Source organism: Chiloscyllium punctatum, chromosome 52 (genome assembly GCF_047496795.1).
Source record: "Chiloscyllium punctatum isolate Juve2018m chromosome 52, sChiPun1.3, whole genome shotgun sequence".
Taxonomy (NCBI): domain Eukaryota; kingdom Metazoa; phylum Chordata; class Chondrichthyes; order Orectolobiformes; family Hemiscylliidae; genus Chiloscyllium; species Chiloscyllium punctatum.
This window is the reverse complement of record NC_092790.1, coordinates 16,692,206-16,717,741: the sequence shown is the minus strand read 5'-3', so window position 1 is coordinate 16,717,741 and position 25,536 is coordinate 16,692,206.

Below are 25,536 nucleotides of genomic sequence, written 5' to 3'. Positions count from 1 at the left end.
TGGGTAACAGTGATCCAGTCTCTGTGAGATCTGGACGTGAGATGGTGTCTGTCAAAACCATTCCACCCACCCACTTGCTATCATCAGAAGAGTCCTTCCTGGAGGCCACTGCCTGTTCTTACCCCTTGCCTTTCCAAATCCAATTGCCACCAAACTTCGAGTGGGCAAGCTGCCGGGTCCAAGGGCATGTGGCTCACAATGTGACAGCAATGCCTGAGACAGGATTGGGGGGTGGGATAGACAAGATGGGTGAAGGTCACCGTCAATCGATTCAGTGAATATTCATGAACTTTTGTGCATCACAGCTGGACCTGTGCTACTCCATGAGAAGACGAATATCCTTACTATTCCCATCCTTGTCTATCTTTAGGAATTATTAGAAACACCCCAACAAAGAGTTTGGTTTATCTAAGAGTGATGTGACTCACAGGATATTCTCACAAGAATGCTATTACTGTAAGGTGTTTTATGTGTCAATGTGGAAGCTTGGCATCTGTACTCCCTATCATGCTTCTTTCCAGCAGCCTCAATGACGTAAGTCTGCCCCTTGAAATCTTTGATAATGTTGTTTCTGATCCAGTTTTAGGTCGTCAACTGAAGCTCCCGACCGGTATCGCAGCTAAGAGTGATCCAGTCGCCCGTTAAGAATCTGTCCCACATTGGCTCCATCATTAGTTCGGGTGCTCCAGTCTCCACTGAGGAACCTAATCCATAGAAAAACACACACAGCCACAAGGAAAAGAACTGAAATCAGCGTGTTGCAGTAGCTTGTCTTGGGTTGGTGAGTGGTAAGTAACATTCCCACCTCACAAATTGCAGGAAATGACTATCTCCAATAAGAGAGAACTGAACCATCACCCTCTTGACATTCAATTGAGTTACCATCTCTGAATCGCTTCAATATCAATATCCTGGGGTGACTAGTGAGAAAAAATCTCACCAGCACCTTCACTTTCAAAGATATTGTCATCACTGACCTCTCACACTATCAGCATTGGGGGTGGAGGTTACCATTGAGAGAGAATAAAACCATCGCCCTTCGGTGTCCACTTGTGGTATTATTACCAAGTCCTCCACTATCAACATGCTAGGGTTACCATTGAGAGATAATTTAACCATCATCTCCTTCATGTTCCCCATTATCAACATTCTGGAGGCTATGTTGAGAGATCGTAACCATGGACACCTTAATGCTCAATGGCGCTACCATCACTGAACCCATCCTCCCCCTCCACAACATCTGAATTGTTATCATTAAAAGAATCTAATCATCGCCCCCTCAATGGTGTTTGCATCACTGATTCACCCACGATTAACATCCTGAGGATTACCATTAAGAGAAAATCTAACCAACGGCACTTGACACTCAATATTAACACCATTACTGAATCCCCCTTCGATTAATATCCTGCAGTTACCTTTGACCAGAAACTGAATTAGACTCACCATGTAAACACAATAGCTACAAGAGCAGATCAGTGGCTGGGAAGCGTGCAGTGAGTAACACATCTTTGGACTCCCCAAAGCCTGTCCACTATCAACAAGATACAGTGACTGGCACAATGGCTTTGTGTGAGAAAAATTGTACCTCAATAGTTTGAATGAATTTTTGGAGAAGTGAGAGAGGAAGATTGATAAAGGCAGAGTGGTGAATGTCTATATAGACGTCAGCAAGAAGTTTGACAAGGTTCCACATGGTAGGCTGTTGAGCTGGCCATTGGATACACAATTGGCTGGAAGATAGGAGACAGACAGTGGTGGATTGCTTTTCAGAGAGAAGGCCTGGGACCAGCAGTGTGCCACAAGGAACGGTGCTGCATCCACTGCTTTTACTTATGTAAATGATTTGGATGTGAAAATAGAAGGCATGATTTGTAAATTTTCAGACAACAGCACAATTGATGGCAAAGTGGACAGTGAATGAAGTCATCTCAGGGTACAACAGGACCTTGATTTGATGGGCTGAAGAGTGGCAGAAGGAGTTCAATTTAGATAAATGTGAGGTGTTGCTTTTTCATAACACAAATCTGGAAATGACATATACACTTGATAGTAGGTTCTGAGGAGTATTGTCAGAAAAAGAGATCTTGGAATGCAGGTTTAGAGTTCATTGGAGGTGGCATTGCAGGTGGGGAATAAGATGAAGAGGGCATTTGGTACGCTTGGCATTAATGGTCAGTGCATTGAATATTGGAGTTGGGTTGTCATGTTATGGCTATACAGGACATTGGTTCAGCTCATTGAGAATACTGACATCCGCAAGGTGTTGAGAAATTTGAGAAAAGATTAACAAAAATGCTGCCAGGGTTGGAGGGTGTAAGCTGTGTGGAGAGAATGACTGAGCTGGGTCTATTTTTCCTGGAACGTTCGAGGCTGAAGATTTATGACAGAGGTGTATAAAATCATGAGGAGCATAGAGAGTGTGAATAGCCAAGGTCTTATCCCCAGAGTAGGGGAGTACAAAACAAGAGGGCATAGATTTAAAGTGAGAGAGGAACGATTCAAAAGGGACCTAAGGGGGACCTTTTTCATGCAGATGGTGGTGTATGTATGGAATGAGCTGCCACATGAAGTGTTGAAGATGGGTTCAATTGCAAGATTTAGAAGGCATCTAGATGGGTTTATGAATAGCAAAGGTTTCGAAGGGTATGAGCCAGCTGCTGGCAAATGGGATAGATTAATTTAGGATATCTGGAGGGTAGCAAATGTTGCCCCCTTGTTCAAGAAGGGGAGTAGAGAAAACCTTGGTAATTACAGACCAGTGAACTTAGGTTTTGGGTAAAGGTTTGGAAAAGTTTATAAGAGATATGATTTATAATCATCTGGTGAGAAAAATGTTGATTAGGCATAGTCAACGCGGTTTTGTGAAGGGTAGCTTGTGCCTCCCAAAATTCATTGAGTTCTTTGAGAAGGTGACCAAACAGGTTGATGAGGGTAAAGCAGTCGATGTGTATATGCATCTCAGTAAGGCATTTGATAGGTTTCCCCATGGTGGACTATGGCACAAAATACAGAGGCATGGGATTAAGGATGATTTAGCAGTTTGGATCAGAAATCGTTTACTTGAAAGAAGATGGTGGTGGTGGTTAATGGGAAATGTTCATCCTGGAGTTCAATTAGCAATGGTGTACAGCAAGGATGGGCTTTGGGGCCACTGCTATTTGTTATTTTTATAAATGACATGGATGAGGGCACAGAAGGATGAGTTAGTACATTTGTGGAAGACATTAAGATCGGTTGAGTTGTGGATGGTGGTGAAGGATGTTGCAGGTTACAGAGGGGTATAGATAAGCTGTAGAGCTGGGCAAAGAGATGGCAAATGGAGTTTAATGCTGAAAAGTGTGAGTTGATTCACTTTGGAAGGAGCAACAGGAATAACGAGTACTGGGCTAAAGGTAAGATTCTTGGTAGTGTAAATGAGTAGAGAGATCTCAGTGTCTATGTCCATAGATCCCTGAAAGTTGTCACCCAGGTTGGTAGGGTCGTTAAGAAGGCATTCGGTGTGTTACCTTTTATTAGTAGAGGGATCGAGTTTCAGAGCCATAAAGTCATGTTGCAGTTGTACAAACCTCTGGTGTGGCCGCACTTGGAGTATTGTGATCAGTTCTTGTTACTGCATTATAGGCAGGATGTGGAAGCTTTGGAAGGGGTTCCAAGAAGGTGTACGAGGATTTTGCCTGGTTTGGAGGGCAGGTCTTCTGGTGAAAGGTTGAGGGACTTGAGACTATTTTCATTAGAGAGAATAAGGTTGAGGGGTAACTTAATTGCGGCATATAAGATAATCAGAGGGTTAGACAGGGTGGACAGTGAGAGTGTTTTTGCCTCAAACGTATGTATGAAAATGGAATAGTGTAGGATCGATGGGTTTAAAAGTTGTTCCACAGGTTGGTGCATTCTCTAGGGTAAAAGGGCCTCTGCTTCGCTGTGATGTTCTGTGTTCTATGGTCAGTGTGGACGAGTTGGACTGAAGGGCCTGTTTCTGTGCTGTACATCGCAATGACTCTAAGTCAGGAGTGTGATGGACACAAAATGCTAACTGTGTTTTTCTCTCTCCCTCTCAGTCCACAGATGCTGCCAGAGCTGCTGAGCTCATCCACCACTTTGTGTTTGTTTCAGATCTCCCAAACCTGTGTGACTTTGTTTTCCATGATGTAAACACTGATGTTAGTGCAGACACTGTGGATTTCTTCAACAAGTCAGGAAAGGAAGGCCCACTGGATCGCAACATACCTTCTCGTATTTGTAGAATCATCACTTGCTCTGAAAATACACAATTAGGCACAATCAATACGTTTCATGGAAAGTGGAATTGAGGATGACCAGACCAGTCATGAACTCATTGAATGGCGGAGCTGACTCAAAGGGCCGAATGGCCTACTGTGATGCTACACCTTAACATGAGGGGCCTTGCTTTAATTGTTCAGTGGTGATGCATAATCAGATTCATTTGTTGAGGTCACATGTGCATTTTTGTGTGTGAGAGAACAAAAATGTGTGTGCGTGAGAAACAGTGTATGAATGTGTGAGAGTGAGAGCGCGAGACAGAGTGAGCGTGTGTGCAAGTGTGAGGTAGTATGTATGAGGGAGTGAGGTCATGTGTCTCTAAGAGTGTGTGTATGTGTGAGTGAGTGGGGGGTCTGTGTATGAGAGACGGGGAGTCTCTCTGTGTATGAGAGAGAGAGAGAGAGCAGTCTGTGTTTTTGTCCGTCAGTGTGTGCGAGAGAGGGGTCTATGTGTGAGAGAGAGGGAGACAGAGTGAGAGACGAGTCTGTGTGTGCGTGTGTGTATGAATGTGTGTGTGAGAGAGAGGAGTCCATGTGCGTGTATGAGAGAGAGAGGAGTCTGTGCGTTTGAGAGAGAGGGGAGTCTGTGTGTGTGAGAGAGAGACAGAGAGAAGAGTCCCCACACCCTCAGACTCTAATTCCTGCAACCTCACGCTCTCTCTCCCACAACCTCACGCTCTCTCTCCCACACCCTCACTCTCTTTCCCACACCTCACTTTCACTCTCAATTCCACACCCTCACTTTCTATTCCACACCCTCACTCTCTCTCCCTCACCCTCATTCTCTCACTTTCTCTCCCACACCGTCACTGACTCACTCTCTCTCCTGTACCTCACTCATACTCTCTCCCACACCTCACTCTCTAATTCTCACTTTCTCCCGTACCTCACCCTCTCCCGCATCCTCCCTCTCTCTCTCTCCTGTTTCCTGACTCTTTCACTCTCCCTCTCACCTCACCCTCTCACTCTCTCCCGCACCTCACCCTCTCATTCTCTCTCCCGCACCTCACCCTCTCACTCTCTCCCTGCAGCTCACTCTCTCTCTCTCCCCTGCAGCTCACTCTCTCTCTCCCCTGCACCTCTCTCTCTCTCTCTCCCCTGCACCTCATTCTCTCTCTCCCCTGCACAGTCACTCTCTCTCTCCCCTGTAGCATCACTCTCTCTCTCCTGCACCGTCACTCCCAGTCTTTTCCACACCGTCACACTCTCTCTTTCTCCCGCACTGTCACTCTTTGTCTCTCTCGCACCCTCACACTCTATCTTATACTCTCACACTCTCTCTCACCCCGTCATTCTCTGTCACTCTCGCACTCTCACTCTCTCTTTCTCCCTGACGAGTCTGTTTGTGTGAGAGAGAGAGATTGTAATAGAGAGTGTCACTCTCTCTCTCTCCCGCACCCTCAGTCTTTGTCTCTCTCGCACCCTCACACTCTCTCTCGCACTCTCACTCTCTCTCACACCCTCACTCTCTGTCACCCACGCACTCTCACTCTCTCTCCTGCACGAGTCTGTTTGTGAGAGAGAGAGATTGTAATAGAGAGTGTGAGAGAGGGTGACTGTACGTGAAAGATTGCAAGAGATTGTGAGGAGAACAGGTAAGAGAGGGTGTGAGAGAGAGACTGTACATAAGAGAGATACATTGTGCGTGAGAGAGTGTGAGAGATTTTGAGAGTGTATGAAAAAGACAGTGTGTGTAAGAAAGATTGTATGTGAGAGTGATAGAGCGTATGAGATTGTGAGAGTGCATATGAGAGCATGTGTGTGTGACACAGAATGACAGTGTTGGAAAGTGTGTGTGTGTGAGAGAGAAAGAATGTGTGTGAGTGCTTGTGAGTAAGTATGAGAGTGTGAGACTAAGCGTTTAGGAGTATAAGTAAATATGTAAGTGTGAGTGTGCATGTGAGGGTGCGTGTGAGGATGAGTATGAATGTGTAAAAGTGAGTCCGTGAGGTTGATTGTATGTGTGTGTATTTGTTAAACAGTCTGGGAAATGCCAGCACACATGTACACTACTGTCCGTACACAGTAGGATTGTGCCTCTGTTCACATTCCCGTTGTACACTGAGCCGAGGGCAGGAGCTGAATGAGATGTATTCCTTGCACCCAGCATGAAATGGTGATAAAAGCTGGAGATACGTACTGATCAGTAGGAGAGCAGAGAAGATCTTCATCGCAGTGCCCTGTCTGATCGGGGTGTGTACTCAGTCAGTGACTCAGTTTGGTGTTTCCTGCATGTCTGATCCTGCTGATGGCCGGGAGTGTGGGCGACGTTTGCACAGACAGAGAATCTGAGAGAGGTAGAGGTGGGGCACAGTCGTCAGTCACCGGGACCTTTCTTCACCCACCACCACCCCGTTACCCTCCATTCCCCTTACTGATTAAAAGTCTCAGCCTTCGATACACTCAACACTCGACCCAGCCTCGACAGCCCTTTGTGGTAAATAATCCCACAAGTTGACTCCTTTTGGAGAGAAGTAATTCCTCCTCACTGACAGCACAGAAACAAACACCTCGGCTCAGCTCAGCTCCCTTCCCCTCCATCCAGTTCTTGGGGCGAAACGGGATCAGCCATTCCTCCCCATCTCTGTTTCCAATCTGTCCTATTCCATTGTCCTGAAACAGTGACCCTCCTGTTTTAGATTGTTCCACTTAAGGGAGCATTCTCTCTCCATCTCCTTTGTCAATCACCCCTTCAGCGTCTTACATCCCTCAGTTTGATCTCCTGTACAAGAGGGACAGGTTGCATTCAAGCTGGAGGGGGACCGATATCCTGGTGGAAGATTTTGCTGCACCCACTCGGGAGGGGTGGGGTGGGGGGAGGGTCAGGGTCGGGGGGGGGGGGAGGTGTTAATCTAGTCTGGTAGGGAAGCGGAATGAAAAGCATTGGGGATTTGGAAGAGAATGTGGAGGTCAATACTGAAGGTAATGACAGCAATTAAAAAACAAAGGCAGTGTTGGTAAGTCTCTGGGCTCTGATGGATCTATTCCAGAATATTGAGGCAGGCAATGAGCAAATTGCTGGAGCATTGACAGACATCTTTGTATCTGCTTTGGCCACAGATAAGGTCGCAGAGAATTAGAGAATAGCCAATTATATCTCATCGTTTGAGAAGGGTATCAGGGATAATCCAGGAAATTACAGGCCTGTGAATCTCATGTTGATGTGAGAGAATTTATTGGAAACGATTCTCTAGGACAAGATCTATATGCATTTATAAGCAAATTATTAGCGATCGAAACCATAGTTATGCCTCATTAACTTGATCGAGTTTTTGAGAAGGACACAAAGATGATTGGCGAGGGAGAAGTTGCTCTTGTGTACATGGACTTCAGTAAAACCTTTGACAAGATCACCCATGGCAGACTAGTTCAAATGGTATCAAATATGAGCTGGAAAGATGGATGCAGACTGGCTTAGTCATAGGAGACAAAGAGTAGCGTTGGAAGGATGCCTGTCGACTGGAGGCTATTGATGACTGGTTTTCCACAGGGATCAGTGCTGGGACCTCTGCTGTTTGTGATCTACATCAAATGAGTCGGACAAAAACGTGACTGGTCTGATTAATAAGTTTACAGACAGTATAGAGTTTTGTGGAGTTACGGATAGTGAGGAAGATTCTCAGAGGATAGAGCAGGATATAGATCAGTTGGAAGCATGGGCAGAAAACTGACAGATGGGGTTTTATCCTGACAAATTTGGGGTGATACGTTTTGGAGGTTGAAATTATACAGTGAATGGCAGAACCCTTCGGAGTATTGACATTTTGAGAGATCTGGGTGTGCAGGTCCACAGATCACTGAAGGTTGCAGCGTAGGAAGATAATGTGACTGGACTGTCTGCCCAAAATAATGTGGTGGCCATTACTTAAAGCAAGCTCGGAAATGCAAACCAGCCTTGACTAAAGTGACTGTCAATCACACGCTGCAGAATGCAAAAAGGCTGCAGCTGCCCACAGACAGTTTGCAAACAAACCTGACAGCTGCAGACAGCAACCTGGAGTTGGACACTGAATGGGACAATGGAATGTCACCCTTGGGACAATCGGGAGCATCGAATAATTCGCTAGACACGGAGGCACGCAGCACCCTTATTTGGAGAGGGCTATGTGCACCCACCAGCTACCATGATGGACACTTAAGTGCCACACTGTCATGAATGTGCCAGCACTTGGTTGGCCCTTGATGAAGAATGCTGTCATATTATGGTCACTCTTCCACAAAGGACCTGTACATGACAAGCTTGTTAATTGATCATTTCTCATTGCAAAGTGTCCCAGCTAGAAAAGTCTGTTGGCTAGTTGGTTCTTCAAAGTTTTCGTCTAAAGAGCAATCACGTTCTCAATCACACACACGAACTTCAAGAAAGCAGCTCACGACCACCTTCTCAAGAATTACTAGGGTTGGGCAGCAAATACTGGCCACCCAGCAACACCCAAAACTTAGACATGAATAAATGCCAGACACACACATACTCACCCAGATAGTCCATCACTTTGTTTTGTCCAATCCAAATACAAATTAAAGTCACCCAGGATTACAGAGGCACCGTTACTGCAGAAATCTCTGATGCCTTGCTTAAAGCCAAAATATGCTTGTAGGAAGGCTAAAGGAATTTATTACAAGAGGATTTGAGCATACGAGCTGTGAAGTCTTGTTTCAAACACACTGGACTTTGGTTAGGCTGTACCTGCAGGACTGTGTGCAGATTGGGTGTCCTTTTCTCAGAAAGATGTTATTTCCATGTGGACAGAGGACCATGAAGATTCACCAGTCATGTCTCTGGGATGGGGCAATATTCTATGAAGAGAGAGTGGGCAAACGGGGCCTGTATTATTGAGGAATTGGACAGATGAGCGATGATATATTTGATATACAGTTTCACAACCCTTAAAGAGAGGGATATGGTTGATACAGATTGAATGTTTGCTGTTTGGGGGTAACTAGAGCCAGGGATTTTAAAACAAGTGGGACATTGGTCCGCGATGAGAGTTTATATTGTTTTGCTCAGTAGATTATAATCCTTCAGAATTCTGTACCTTCAGGGAGCTAAGGCTATTCCATCGATGTGCATGTTTAAGGCAGAGGCTGAGAGATTTCTGATTACCAATCGTTAACTGGGTTATGGGAATGAGGCGTGTAAATTGCATTGAAGTGCTCGATCAGCCATGATCCTATTCACTGGGACGGCAGACTCAAGGGGCTGAATAGCCCACTCCTGTATTAACGTTCCTGCCTTGGGAAAGCAGCACTTCCTGTTTCTTTTATCTCCGAATTATACTCAAGTACTTTCCTTTCCTAATTTTGAAACTCTGCTTGGAAATGCACAATTCATAGACTTGTCAGCTCAAAGACTTGTTCTTTGAATGAATGCAATGGTTATGAAAATGTACTTTGTGAGATTAGACCCCAGCTGTCCTTTGTCTCAAGGAGGAACTGAAGATTCGAAATAAGAGAGAGAGGGGCTATGAGAACAAAACTGGTAAGAAACTTAAATTAAACTGAATTTGCGAAAGCAGAGACAACATTCTTGGGCCATAACATCGGTCATGGAACGTTGACCCCACAGAATGCAAAGAGGAAGGCCATCGGGGAATTTCCACTATCAACCTTGAAGAATGAGGTGGTTTGATTCTATTGGAATTTTCAGAACTTTAGCAGTGTATTGGCACCGTTAACCAATTTGCTGAAGAAGAACACGATGTTTCGGTGGACAGAACAATGCCAGGAGGTAGACGATAGACGGTCTTTTGTACACTGCACCATTTTGAGTTTTACCAAACTTTTTGAAACCCTTTAAATTTGCCATCAATGCTATTGACATCGAAATTGGAGCAGGAAGATAATGTTAGGATTGAACTGTCACTTGGTTAGTTTTCAAATAAAGTCAACATCCACCAGAGGAAACACTCCATGATCAAAAAATAACTGTTGAGTTTGGTACATGTGTTACAACACTTTAATGTGTACGTCATGAACAACGTGTCAGAGACGGTTGTGTACACAGATCACAATCCTCTTACATTCTTACAATGCTTTAAAGACAAGAATATGAGACTATTTCGTTGGAGTCTTATGTTACAGACTGATAATTTAAAAATTGTACATGTTGTGCATCATAAGAATATAATTACAGATGCCTTATAGGAGATTTAACTGATAAAGTATAGATGAGATTGGTATCTATTTAATGTCATATACATGTCAGAAGAAGTTAACATGAATTTAGCTTAAAGTCATATGTATGTCATGATAATGTGTTTAAGGAATACTCAAAAAATGAAGCCATCTCTTCAATATGTTGGTTCATTTTTCCTTAAGGGAGGAGGTGTATGAAGGTGCAGGTGTGTACTGTAACCTAAGATAGAGAGAAAGTTAGCAAGGACTAACTAAAAACACAGCCTACGCTGGACCATTTTAAAATGTAACATTGGCTTGAAACAAATAGCTGGAATTGCGTTTCCATGGAGCAAAAACAAAATCAAAGTCGACCAATCAGTTTAAACTATGCTCCAGTTACCAACATCCAATCGAATTTGAGTTTTGCGATTTGGGAAAAAATTAAACCAATGAAATGATCTGATGTTCTGGGGTATAAAACCGGACATTTAGAAGAGTTGGCAGCAGAACAGCAAAGAGCAACCAAGCAGGTACCAATATAAGGTCAGTTGGATATCTCTCTGAAACGGACCTGTCTCAAAGTACTTTTTGCAACAGAACACCAAAGTCGACCTAAAAGAATCTACAGAGAAAGTTCGGCATCTGAAAACTATACCTGGGTTTGAAATTGATTTTGCCTTAAAATGAAGAGATAATTTTTCTGCCCACCATTCTAGAGTGGGAGGTGAAAGGATTTGTAAATAGCTGATGTTTTAATGTTTGCTGTTGGCTTAAAGAATAAAATTGTTAATTTTTACATTAAATTGTGAAATCTGGGATGGTTCTTTGCCTCTTGAAATTTAACAGAATACGGCGTGATGTGAGCTACTCTGTGTATCGGGTTTAAATTAGCAGAGGCGTTTACCGCTTGTCATAATAATATTTACCTGGATTATCCCTGTCACCCTTCTTGCTGTGATTGTGTGGAGACATGGGCACCACAAACCAACAGAGAAAGGCTAATGGATGAATGTGGTAATTTGAGTTAATTTGGAAATGAATAGAGAAGCAGATAGACACACTGACGAAGGGCAGAGAACTGCAGAAGGATATTTAGATTTCCAAAATTCTTTGAAATAGATCAGTCTTTGGTTTAAACTATGAAAATAGTTTTGAAGGTGAATTATGAAGAGGATGTAAACAGTTTTCAGATTGGGCAATGTGCAGATGGTGAAACATTTTCTGATGTATTGTAAAGTTGGGAGTGTGATGGTCATCAGGAAGAATCAATAAAGAGACTTTAATTTAACTGGAGAGATGTTGGATGACTCTATGATACAGAGGGATCTGGATGTCTTGAGATATTAATTTCAGTAAGTTAGTCTGCGGGGACATAAACCCATCACGTCATACCTTGACTCCATTCTTTCTGCTTTGGTCCAGGAACTACCTACCAACAGTCGAGACATGACCAATACCCTCCACCTCTTCCTAAACTTTTAATTCCATAGCAACAAACATCTCCTTTTCACCATGAACACACAGGCCTTTTATCCTGTATTGCCCACACAGAGGGCCTGAAAGTCCTCCGCTTCTTCCTCTCTGTAGGCCCAACTATTCCCCTTTCACTGACATTCTCATTCGCCTTGCAGAACTCGTCCACACCATCAACAATTTTTCCTTTGACTTCTCCCACTTCCTGCAAACCAAAGAGGTGGTCATTGGCTCCAGCATAGGTCCAACGATGCCTACCTACTTACAGTCCCTTTTATATAACTACACCGGCACCATCCCTCATCTCTCCTCTGATATATTTATGACAGCATCGGTGCTGCCTCGTGCACCTGCGAGGAGCTCAAACTGTTCGTCAAATTGGCCAATACCTTCCACTCTGCCCTCAAATTCATTGGGACGGTTTCTCACACCTTCCTCATCTGCCAGGACCTCTCCATCCTCATATCCGGAAACTGACTCACCACTGATACCCATTCCAAGCCAACTGATTTCTACAACTAATTCTGACTTTATCTCTGCTTACACATGCTGCAAAAAATGTTATCCTATACTTACATTTCCTCCACCTACGGTCTGTTGCACCTCCTCCCAGTATATGATGTTCCACTCCAGGATATTCCAGTTATCCCTCTATTATAAGCACTGTAGTTTCCCTTCCTCAGTAATTAAGTATGCCCTCAACTGTATCTCCTCCATTCCCCACACTTCTGCCTTCAACCCCCCCCAACAACAACAGTAGAGTCCCATCAGACCTCGCATGCCACCCCAACGACCCTTGAATCTAATGTATTGTCCTGCGACAATGCCACCAGCTACAATCAGACCCCACTGCCAAAAACTACATTTCCTTCCTCACCACTATCCACATTCCACAGGGACCATTCTTTCCATTAATCACGTGTCAACTCTAGCCACCCCATGAACATCTCCACCACACCTGGTACCATTCACTGCAACCACAAGAGGTGCAATACATTGCCAGCCACACCCCTCCCCCCCTCACCTCCGTTCAAGGCCCTAAACAATCCTTCAAGATCCGACAGAGATTCACCTGCACGTCATCCAATCTCATCTATTATATGCATTATTACAATATGGTCTTCTCTCTATCAAGGGCGCCAAATACAGACGCAGGTATTTGTTCACAGAGCATCTGCGCTCTACCAATCATATCTTTCAATTGCCATCCATTTTAATTCCCCCCTCACTCTTTTGGTGATATGCCCATCCTAGGCCTCCTCCACTGCCAGAGTAAGGCAACAGAAACTGGAGGACCAAAATTTTACTTTTCACCTGGGAAACTCACAAAACAATGGCCTCATCATCGGCTTCACCAGCTTCAAAATGCCTCCTCTCCAGCTTTATTCCATGTGTAGCCCCATCACCACTCCTCCAACGCCTCCCTGACTTGTCCTAACCTGTCCATCTTACTAGTGACCAATCACAATAGCTCCCCACCTGCATCCACCTACCACCAACCCACCTACCCTTCCCTCAGCCCCAACCCCTCTCCATCTATCTATTTCTGTTCTTCCTCCCTCTTTTCAGTCCCGAAAAAGTATTTTAGTTGAAAAAGTTGCCCTTCTTGCTCCTCGGATGTTCTCTGACCTGCTGTGCTTTTCCACCTTCACATTTTTGACGATGTCTTCCCGCATCTGCAGTCCCTACTGACCTGTAGAGACAGAAGAATATTTGGATTTCCAAATAGCGTCAGATCAATATCTCTGTTTTAAATATTGGCTCAGTAGAGGTAGAACAGAAAGTATTTTGATAAGACATCATATGATGAAGCAAAAAAACAGGACAAATAGCAGCAAGTTAACCTACATGTTCAGCCAAACAGTTACAAGGACATATGATGTGTTCAAACTTTACCAGGGATGGACGCATAGTGTAGTGAGGTTAAGACATCAGATTTGTGTAAGTGTGCACTGAGAAAACTAAAATTGACCTAGGTAAAATTTGTTTTGCAGTAAACAATTCCCAAACTGGTATGACCCCTTACGTGGCTCTATCCAAGGCCCTAATGGATACTAAACATCTAACAGGAATTTTCCTCTCCATCGAAGGCTCCAAAGATTCCTCCCAGATCATGTTTGCTTTTATTTGTAGTCAACACACAATTTGTAATCACAGCAGGTCAGGCTGGTATTGCATTAACACTTGATCTTGGGGCAAACCTAGCGAAAAACAGATATTCTGAAATCTTCCAAAGTCTCAGGCATTTTCTTTAGGCAGGTTATGGAATTTGCATTTAATCACCTTCCATTTCCTACCTCTGCAACAAGAATTTGCATGTTTCCAAGTCAGCAATACATGAATGAAACCAGCTTTTGCTTTATTTGCCCTGTCCCATCCTCACAGACTCCCAGAACCAAATGAGCCATTCAGACATTTTCGGTTTGTTCACTGCAGTTATCTGATGACAACACAACACTAGTATTGAGTTTATAAATATGGCAAACCAGGACAGAGTAGCGACAACAATATAGTTGGGAAATGTTAAACAATGGCTCCACAGTAGCTTTAAAGATTCTCTGATACTGAAACCCCCAGACGCACAGAGGATTGGGCAGATCACGTGACAAAACACACAATTAATTTGTGAGACACGATTTCCCACTCGCAAAGCCATTTTGACTATATCTAATCAGTCCTTGTCTGTCCAAATACATATAAATCCTACCTCTTAGGACCGGCTCCAACAAATTGCTGACCACTGATGTCAGGCTCACTAGTCTATATTTCTCTGCCTTTTCGTTATTACTCTTCTTAAATAATGGCTCCACTACAAGATGAGATCCCTTTTTGTATTATTATGGGTAGTTCTGGTCTCCATGTTATAGGAAGGATATCAGTAAATTGGAAAAGATGCAAAAAATTATTTCCAGGAGTGTTACTGGGAGTTGAGGTTTCGAGTTATAAATACAGACTGGGACTAGTTGCATTGGACTGTGACAGGTTGAGAGGTGACCCTATCGAGATTTATAAAATCATAACGCGTGCAGATTTTCCCTAGGCTGGGGGATTTCAAGACTGGGGGCATACGTTAAAGGTGGGTCTAAAATGATTCTAATAAAAAAAATGAGGGCCACTTTTTCTTTACACAATGTATTTCTTGTGTGGAATGAACGTCCAGAGGAAGTTTGAATGTGGGTCCAGTTACAATGTTTAAAAGGTATTTGGATAAGTTGATGAATAAGAAATGTTTGGATGGACTTGGGCCAAGCACAGGGAAGTGGGTCTAGTTCAGATTGGAAAACTTGGTTAGCATGGACAGGTTGGTTAGCTTCACCCTCGCCGATGAAAGGGTGTGAGAGCACACGCCAGCCGAAACCAGCCGTGTGCGCGCGAGCTCAGAGGAGAGAGTGGGAGCTCCACCTCCCTGGCTCCTCTCCCCGCCTCGCAACCACAGTGCTGAGAGAAATGGAATTCCGACACGCAAGGGAAAACGGAGAGACGGCAAGTGCCCCCCACATAAAGCCTCGCTCCAGGAGCGAGGGCAGTGCGCGGGCAAGCACGTTACCGGGACTCGCAACCCAAACGCTCGATTTCACACCACTGCCTCGGCAAAGCTGCGGCTTCTCGGCTTCACCTCGCAACGGGGGTGAATGCCTGTGCTGCATGACTCTATACTAGACAGCAGTCCGTTGCTTCATGTGTCCCAGAACTGAGGACTTAGAGTCAGGTGAAGATGTTAAATCATAGCTTTGGACTAAAAATGTTCCATCATCTATAGCTACCAAGCGCTAGAGATACATGCAATCGTGTTCTAGAGTGAGGGAAAAACAAGTGAGATTTCTTTGATGTGGTGTTCACACGTTGATTTGGTCCGTTCTTTTCTTCAGTTTAAGATGACGAATGAAGAAAAGCCCAGCGTGATACCAGAGGGAACTTTCATTCTTCGTCAACAGGGTCTGCAGGGCTCTGTGATTAGTTTCTCCGAAGGTTCTGGTAGATGGAAGAGCCATTGTCTTCCTCCCCTCCAAAAACCACATCTTGGTCTCTCATCCTTTCAAGGTGTATTAACAACGCATAAGTCACATGACTGTTAGACTCCTGATGCAAGGGAACATACAGTGTCTTAATTAAAGGATCATTACATTTTCTGATCATTTCCCTAATTACCCTTGAACAAAGGGGGTGAAAGGTAGAGCAATTAGAAACAGCAGTAGGCCACTTGGTCCTTCCAGCCTGCTTCATCCATTAAGTGCAAGTGTCAAACTCAGTCACCCATTCCCCATTCATTTCCTTTAGCCCCTAATAACTCTATACAACTTCTTCTTGAAAAACATTCAGTGTTCTGGCCGTGACTGCTTTCTGTGTTCGAGAATCCCACATGCTCCCCACTCTCTGGGTGAAGACATGTCTCTCCATCTCCGATCTACTGTCTCCTTTAGACTTTAACCCCTTTATTCTGGGCTCCCCCCATCCTGTCCACCATCTCCAACTCTGGACCAACATTTCGGAACATCCTTCTTGCTTTTTCCCTATTATAACTATATAGGTTTTTATGAGACATCTCCATCCTGATTCTTCTGAACTCCAGTGAATAACAACCTAACTGATTCCACCTCCCTTCATTCGTCAGTCCGGCCAACTCAGGTATCAGTCTGGTAAAGTGAAGAAGGCAGCCATTAAGGTTTAAAAAAAGGAGCAATAATTAACCATTCAGCCTAAAGGTTACATTACGACTTTGAGAACCAACTGCCGCACGATGGGCCAGGGGTCACATGGAAAGAAAGAATGGGTACAAGTTTCCTTCTGTCGAGGATATTAACTCTTTTTTAAAAATATACATTTGGACGATGCGGGTATCACTGGCGGGACCAAAATTTATTGCCTATCACTAGTTACCCACAGGCCAATTAAGAATCAATCACACTTGCTGTGGGTTCCAGAGTCACATGTAGGGAATACTGGGTAAAGACGACAGATTTTCTTCCCAAAAGGGCATTAGTGACCAGATAAAGTTTTCTCTCACGGCAATGATCATCAATAGACTTTCAATCCGAGATATTTATTGAATTCAAATTCCACGATTTGCCATGGAAGGATTTGAACTCGGGTCACCTGGGTCTCTGCTTTAATAGTCTAGCATTAACACCATTCAGCCATGACCTCCACCCCAAAGATCAGAGAGATTGTTGTGTTTTTGCAATATGGTTCATTTGATCAGAACTACTTTTAGTGAATAACAAATGCATGACACATAACCATATCAATTAAATTGCCATCAATACTAATTACTTAAATGAAGAAAGACTGCTGAAAGTTACTATCCTGAGGGCTTTGTGGTTCTCGTCCGTGAATCACACACACACAAAAAAACTAGCTTCCAAGTTCAGCGGCTCAAAATGCCTTTCATTTCAAAGGGTATGAAATATAAGAATTGGCAGATTTTGTTAAATTTGTGCACTAGGCAGATCACAGCTGGGACACAGTGAACAGTTCTGGGGCTCCGTATCTGAGGAGAAATAAACTGGGCATTGGAGGCAGTGCAGAGAATGTTCAGACAGCTGATCGTAGGTATGAAGGATGAGGAGGAGATTGAGTCGGTCGAGTCTGTCCTCATTGGAGTTTAGAAGAATGAGAGGTGACCTTAATGAAGATTCTTAGATGGACTTGACTTGAGTAGAGATACGGATTAAGGTTGTTTCCACTTGTGTGGAAAATTCTCTACCAGATAGTTGTCATCGTGACATTTGAAACCCAAACATATAAATAGAAAGCAGGAATCTTCAACAGTGCTTTGCCTGAAGGCCCACTCAAGATGCTACCAATAGGGTGATGAAGCTTCTGGAAATGAACCTCCCAGCTCAGCGAGCAAACCTACATCACAGTCGTTGTTTCAAAATACGAGGATATCATTAAAGATAGAGATGAGGAGAAATTTCTTCTTTTGAGGAAAGTGAGTCTGTGGAATTCTCTATTATACAGAGCCTTGTGACTGGGTTGTGAAGTGTTTTCAAGGCTGAGATTTTTAATTAGGGAGGGAAATCGAGGATTATTTTGGAAAAGTGGCGTTGGGGATTATCAGATCAGCTGCAATCTCATTGAGCAACAAATCAGACATGAAGGACTGAATGGCCTGCTGCTGCTCCTCCGTCCGATACCTTTAGTGCACTTGGGGAGAGTTAACACGTCAAATATAAATACAATAAGTCGTAGAACCTTATAAGTACTGCGAAACTCAGGATGCTCATCCACAGATCCCTGATGATGGCAAAACAGGTTAACAGTTAAAGGCATTCAGGACACTTGCCTTCATCAGTCGAGGTATAGGTTATAAGAGTGGGAAGTGATGTCAGAGATGAACGGGACTTCGATTGTGCCACAGCTGCAGCACTATAGGAAAGATGTGATTGCACTGGAGAAAGTGCAGACGATATTCCCAGGATGTTGCCTGGGATGGGAGTCTTTGCAGCAATGAAGGGAGGCTCGAAAAGCTCGGATTTGGAGCAGAGAAGGTTAAGTGGTTGACCTGAGGAGGGGTAATGGATTGTGAGAGACACATAATTGGAAGGCAGATTTCCAATGAATAGAGGGATCAGTAAACAGGTGTCACGGATTTAAAGCTCAAAGAAGATTTTAGGAGACTCTTGTTCATCCAGTGGATGGTGGGCCATATGGAACACACTGCCTGTAAGAGTGGGAGAAGAAGAAACACTCATTACATTGAAGAAGTATTGAGATATCTAACTGCATTGTCATAGCCTCCACGGGATAAGATGAAAGATCTGCAAAGTGGGAAAGGTGCTTTCTGATCTTTGCTGACTAGCACCACTCCTTGTTCTGTAAAGGTCTATAAAACGATGAGAACTTACTGACTTTCTTCTCCCCTTGCTGTAGCCTGGAAGAAAACAAACAAAAAAAGGGTTTAATGCACAATATGGCTATGGCTTGCATTGCCCATCTCTTTCAGCATTAATTCTGGTGTGACTCAGTTCAGAAAAAGGGGTGCAGGAGCAGAGATGGCTGGGGGTACATGTGCACAGACTATTGAAGGTCGCATGACGGGGGGAAGCGTGTGTTTAATAAAGCACATAGCACCTTTAACTTTATTCATAGGGTTACGGTTTGAGAGCAGGAGGTGATTTTGAACAAGTCACCGGTTACACTCAACTATAGTATTGTGTACAGTGATGGGCGCCACATTCCAGGAAAGACTCGAACACATTTGGGAGACAGTGTTGAAATAGTTTCATTTAATTTGTTATTGTCACATATACAGGCATAGAGTGAAAAGTGGTGTTTTGCATGCTCTACAGGCAGATTGTGCCATACAAATTACATCAGGGAAGCAGAACAGAGTGCAGAATAAAGTGCAACAGCCGCATAGGGTGTTCAGAGAGACAGATCAGAAATAACAACTGAAATGTTCGTTCAAAAGTCTGATAACAGCGAGGAGGAAGCTGTACTTGAAGCTGTTGGTGTGTATATATTCAAACTTCTGTATCTTCTGCCCAACCGAAGATGGTGGAAGAGAGTATACGCAGGATGGGAGGGGTTTTTAGTTATATTGGCTGCCTTACCGAGGCTGCAGGAAGTACAGATGAAGCCAATAACTGGAAGGCTGTTTTACATGATGGACTAACGAGAACGAGCTTCCAGAATTGAGGAACTCTAGCAATGAGGATACTCGAACAAGTCGGAGACTGATCTCCCTGAGAGAGGAGAAGGCACAGAGAGCGGGAGGTTTTCAACATCATAAGTGGGGCTGGACAGAGTTGATCATGAGAATCTCTTCCTACACGTAAGCGAAACAAAGATGAGAGGGAGGGATGCGTGTAGATTTAAAGTGACGTGGAAATGGATTGAGGTTTGGGGGGTGGGGAAGGAAAGGTGAGGAATAAACCTTTTTACCCAGAGAGTAGTTAGGGTACGGAGTGCACTGCCGTAAATGTGATGGAAACAGGTTCATTGGAGAAGGCACAGTGAATGGGGAGTTGGACAGATATTGGGTGCGCAGGAATATGGGAGGAACGGCTCGAGAAGGAAAAATTTCCGTGAAGCTGTGTGGTTAGAATTTGGTTTTGTTGGTCCTGACAAGCTCACATTAAGTGATGACAGAGCCATTCATTTCAAAATATCCCTGTGGGAGTGATTGAGAAAGCCCCTGTCTTAGGTAGAGATGTGTCCAACTATGTTATACCACTGAAATAATAGAGGATAGATTGAGGGGATGTTGAAGTTCAGGGATGTTGGTTGAGACAGAGGGAGATGAAAGAAAGTGAGACCAATTTGATCAAAGTTGGGTAAGGAACCTCATATCACACAGGGTGACCTGATTCTGCTTCTATGTGGAGTAATCACCTTGTTATCCTTTCGTGGGTTGTGGACTTCACAGACTGGTCCCAGCATTTATTGCCCCCTTCCTTAATTGTCCCAGAGACCAGTTAGGTGTCAACCACATTGTTATGGGTCTGGAGTCATTTGCAGTGCCAGAATAGGTAAGGATGGGAGATTCCCCTCCCTGAAGGACACGAGTGGACCATTGGATTTTTGTTCTGTGACATAACGTTGTAGCTCCACACTCACAGTTACCAAGTTTGTAGGTGGTGCAAAAATAGATGGGAGCACAAGTGGTGAGTAGCCTGTGAAGAGGGACGTCGATGTGTTAATGGAATTTGCAAGAACTTAGCTAATGATTATTACGTGGGCAAATATAAGGCGACATGTAAGTAACAGAAGAGTTGAAGATTATTTAAAAGTAAAATGTCTGCAGAAAGATGTTCCTCGATAGGAGAGACAATGACAGGGTAGTTGTTATGGGGGTTTAACTTCCCAAATATTGACTGGGAATACGATAGTTCAAGTACTTTAAATGCATCAGTTTTTGCCCAATGTGTGCAGGAATGTTTCCTGACAAAGTATGTCGACAGGCCAATAAGGGCCGAGGCCACATTGGATTTGGGACTGGGTAATGCACCCGGCCAGGTGTTAGATTTGGAGGTAGGTAAGCACTCTGGTGATAGTGAGAACAATTCGGTTATGTTTACTTTAGTGATGAAAAGGGATCGGTATAGAGTGCAGGGTGAGAGTTTTGGCTGGTGGAAAGGCAATTAAGATGTGATTAGGCGAGATTTAGCATGCATAGGATGGGAAAGGAGATTGTTGGGGATAGGCACGATTGAAATGTGAAGCTTATTCAAGGACAACCTACTGCAGGTCCTTGATAAGTATGTACTGGTCAGGCAGGGAGGAAGTTGTCGAGCGTGGAGCCGTGGTTTACTAAGGAGATTGAACCTCTTGTCAAGAGGAAGAAGAAGACTTATGTTAGGATGAGTTGTGATGACTTATCTAGGTCGGTTAAAAGTTACAACTTAGCAGGATAGACGTAAAGAGAGAGCTAAGAAGAGCCAGGATGGGACATAAGTAGTCTTTGGCCGATAGAATCAAGGAAAACCCTTAGGCTTTCTATAGATGTATGAGGAATAAAAGAATGACTAGAGCAAGATTAGGGCCACGCAACGATAATAGTGGGAAGTTCTGCCTGGAGTCAGAGCAGATAGGGGAAGAGCTAAATGAATATTTTTCATCAGTGTTCACACGAGAAAAAGGCAATGAGGTCGAGGAGAATACTGAATACCGGCTACTAGACTAGATAGGGTTAAGGTTCATAAGGAGGAGGTGTTAGCAATTCTGGGAAGTGTAAAAATAGACAAGTCCCCTGGACTGAATGGAATTTATCCTAGGATGCTCTGGGAAGCCGGGTAGGAGATTGACGAATCTTAGGCTTTGATCTTTATGTTGTCATTGTCTACAGGAATAGTGCCAGGAGACTGGAGGATACCAAATGTTGTTCATTTGTTCACGGAGTGGAGTAGAGACACCCCTGGAAATTATAGACCTGCAAGCTTTACTTTGGTTGTGGGTAAAGAGTTGGGAAAAGTTATAAGAGATAGGATTTATAGTCATCTAGAAAGGAATAAGTTGATTAGGGATAGTCAACAGTTTTGTGAAGGGCAGGTCGTGCCTCACAAACCTTATTGAGTTCTTTGACAAGGTAACCAAACAGTTGGATGAAGGTAAAGCGGATTAGGTGGTGTATATTGATTACAGTAAGGCCTTTAATAAGTTTCCACACGGAACCATTGCTCAAAATACAGAGGCATGGGAGTGAGGGTGATTTAGCAGTATGGCTCAGGAATTGGCTAGCTGAACGAAGATAGAGAGTGGTGCTTGATGGGAAATGTTAATCCTGGAGTTCAGTTACTAGTGGTGTACCACAAGGATCTATTTTGGGCCCACTGCTGCTTGTCATTTTTTATAAATAACCTGTTTGAAGGCATAGAATGATGGTTTAGGCAATTTGTGAATGACACGGAGGTCGATAGGGCTGTGGATAGTAGCGAAGGATGTTTAGGGTACAGTGGAACTTGGATAAATTGCAGAGCTGGACTGAAAGGTGGCAAATGGAGTTTATATGGAAAGGTGTGAGGTGATTCACTTCTGGAAGAGTAACAGGAATGCAGAGTACTGAGAAAATGGTAAGATTTTTGGTAGTGCAGGTGAGCAGAGAGCTCTCTGTAGCCAAGTACATATATCCTTGGAAGTTGCAACGCAGGTTGACAGGGTTGTTAAGAAGGCATACATTGTGTCAGTTTTCATTGGTAGAGGGATTGCATTTTTAACCATGAGGTCATGTTGTAGCTGAACAAAACCCGAGGGCACTCACACTTGGAGCATCACGCACAGCTCCGGTCACCACATTACAGTTAGAATGTGGAAGCTTTGGAAAAGGTTCAGTGGAGGTTTACGAAGATGTTGCTTGGTTTGGAAAGAAGATCTTACAAGGAAAGCCTGAGAGAGTTGAAGCTACTTTCCTTAGAGTAAAGAAGTTTGCGAGGTGACTTAATTGAGACCTATATGATAATCAGAGGTTTAAATAGGTTGATCAGTGAGATCCTTTTTCCTCGGATGGTGATGGCTAGCACGAGGGGACATAGCTTTAAATTGAGGGTGATAGATTTAGGATAGTTGTCAGAGGTAGTTTCTTTACTCAGAGAGGAATATGGGCGTGCAACACACTGCCTGCGACAGTAGTATACGCGCCAGTGTTAAGGAAATTTAAATAGTCATTGGATAGGCTTATGGACGAGAATGGAATAGCGTTGGTTAGATGTACTTCAGACAGGTGTCACAGGTTGGTGCAACAATGAGGGCCAAATGGCCTTTACGACGCTGTAATGTTCTATGTTCTATATATGTTCTAACTCATGGACTGCAGCGATTCCAGAAAGGAGCTGACCTTTACCTACTTGGCAACTAGAGGCGAGTGTGATTAAAGCTGGACCCAGCCAGTCACGCCCAGTCCCATAAATAAAAGAAAAAGTAATGTCAATAAGAGACAAAGTGCAAGCGAGGTTTATTTGGAATTAGTGAAGTAAATAATGAAATAGAACCACCTGAATGATGTTAATTGTGTCGATGACCAGATGATTTAATCGTTCAGGCAATGTGTGATTCGTTAACTTTGGCACCATTTATTGCTCGAAAGTAATTGCCTCTGAGGTCTCCAATGAGCCTATTTGTCAGAATTGTACAGTTTTCTATGAGATTCCAGCACTGCCCAACATTTATTCTAAACTGCAGTGAATCTAATCCTAATCGATCCAGTCTCTTCAAATAGCAAACCTGCCATTCCAGGAATGAGTCTGGGGGAACCATTTCTGCGCCCCCTCACTCGATAGCCAGCTTATCCTTCCTCACACAAGGAGATCCCAAGCAATGAATTCAATACTTCTGGACATGGGTTCACCTGTATGATAGAAGCAAGACATCCCTGCTCCTGGCCTTAAGTCCTCTCACCCTGAGGACAACGTCCCATTTGTCTTCTCCAGTGGCCGCTGAGTCTACAACTCTCACTTTCAGGGACTGATCTACTAGGAGCAGCCATGTGTCATTGCCCCCTTTCACAATGAATTGCCACTCTAATAACAGGCCGCCTTCACGTTTATGTTCCCAAAGAGAATAACCTCACAAAGACCCCTATTAAATTGCACTTGCTGATCATGTGTCCACTCACTCGACATGTTCAAATCCCGCTGAAGCAGCTCGTTGTCTATTAGTGAACAACATATTGGAGCAGAATAACGCCATTCCGCCCATTCAGCATCCCATCATGCTGACATGTTTCTCAATTCCATTTTCCCCATGACCCCGTTTCAAATCACAAACCTTGCTGTGGGGACGACATAACCCTCCCCGCACCCCCCGCCCCAGTGATACTGCTTCCAATCCTGGTCTGTAATATGCCAGTCTAAACCCCGTTCAAAGAGATAGCCTTGACCTTAACTTTTATCTTCGATAAAGGCGAATGTTAGCTGCTGTGTTCCAGGTGTAATTGGATTAGGAACACTACTCGGCTAAACAAAACACTCTTCAGACTTACCCTACAGTTAAAATACAAACAGAAGAAATAAGAATTGGAAAACTTAACAGAACAATTGGTTATTTAATGACTAAACACTAACTGCTTTGTTATAACAATGTCCCATAAACAAACCTTTGCCAAAGGCAAAGTCAATAAAACAGATTGTGTCACGTGAAATTCCGGCAGCCGAGAGAGAACGCAAACTTTGAGCTGCAACAAAGAGAAAGATGTAGCAGATTTGACAACCAATTTCCAAAAAAATGCCTAAGTGCTGAAAACTAAACTGAAACCCTGGTTCTGTGAGAGCCTGACTCCACCTAATCATGCAATTTGTTACAACTTTTAAAGAAACCACCCCAAGGCCTCACAAATTGTCTACTTTATTGGCTTTGGAGCAGACCGATCATTACATCTGTCTCAACCTCTCTTCTTAAACAGAAGATACCTCTTAAGCGATTGTACAGATCCCCTCGGCCATAAATCAGCATCTGCTTCCCCACATTCCCTGGAGATCGTCCTCACCTTCGGTCTTCACCATGGCAACTGGACTACGAACTGCGCTGCCCAGGGCATTATAAATGCTGCAGTTGTACAGACCATCTGCAGTGTCATTCAGGTGTTGGATTCGGTAACTGACCTCTGGCCTGGATGAGGTCTCCTCACCAATGACCACATCCCCACTGTAACAAATGTATACCAGCGGTGGGGAACGTCCCTCTCGAATCACGCCATCCGCTGGCCACATCTGTAGCCAGACATTGGCAACTGGAACTCCTGCAGGGGAGAAATGCAATGGAATAGTAAGGGCTAGCAATGAGAGGAGGCCATTCAACTCTGATCCATATGACTCTGGATAATCCCATCTTGGTATCAACTTTATTTTACTCTGCTCCCTATAACGCATCACTGGTCGAAAATGTGTCTCCCCCTTAAATTTAGTCAGTTTCTTGTTATACCCCCGGGTGGGGGCATGAATTCCCACAGATCCACATCACGCTTCAGTTTGAGAGAAGCCATTCCTCCTCATCTCTGATATCAATTTGCTCCATCTCATTCTCCTGAAAAGATGATGTCTCAATTGTGATTACCCCACATAAGGAAACATCTTTTCTCCGTCTGCTTTGTCAATACCCCTTTTAGAGTCTTATAGCCCTCAGTTAGACCTTCCCTTATTCTTCTCAACCACAGCGAGGACAAAGAGTGGGTGGGGGGGGGGGGGGGTGGGAAGAAAAAATGTGTTGGTGTTTTAAAACCTGTCTCCTT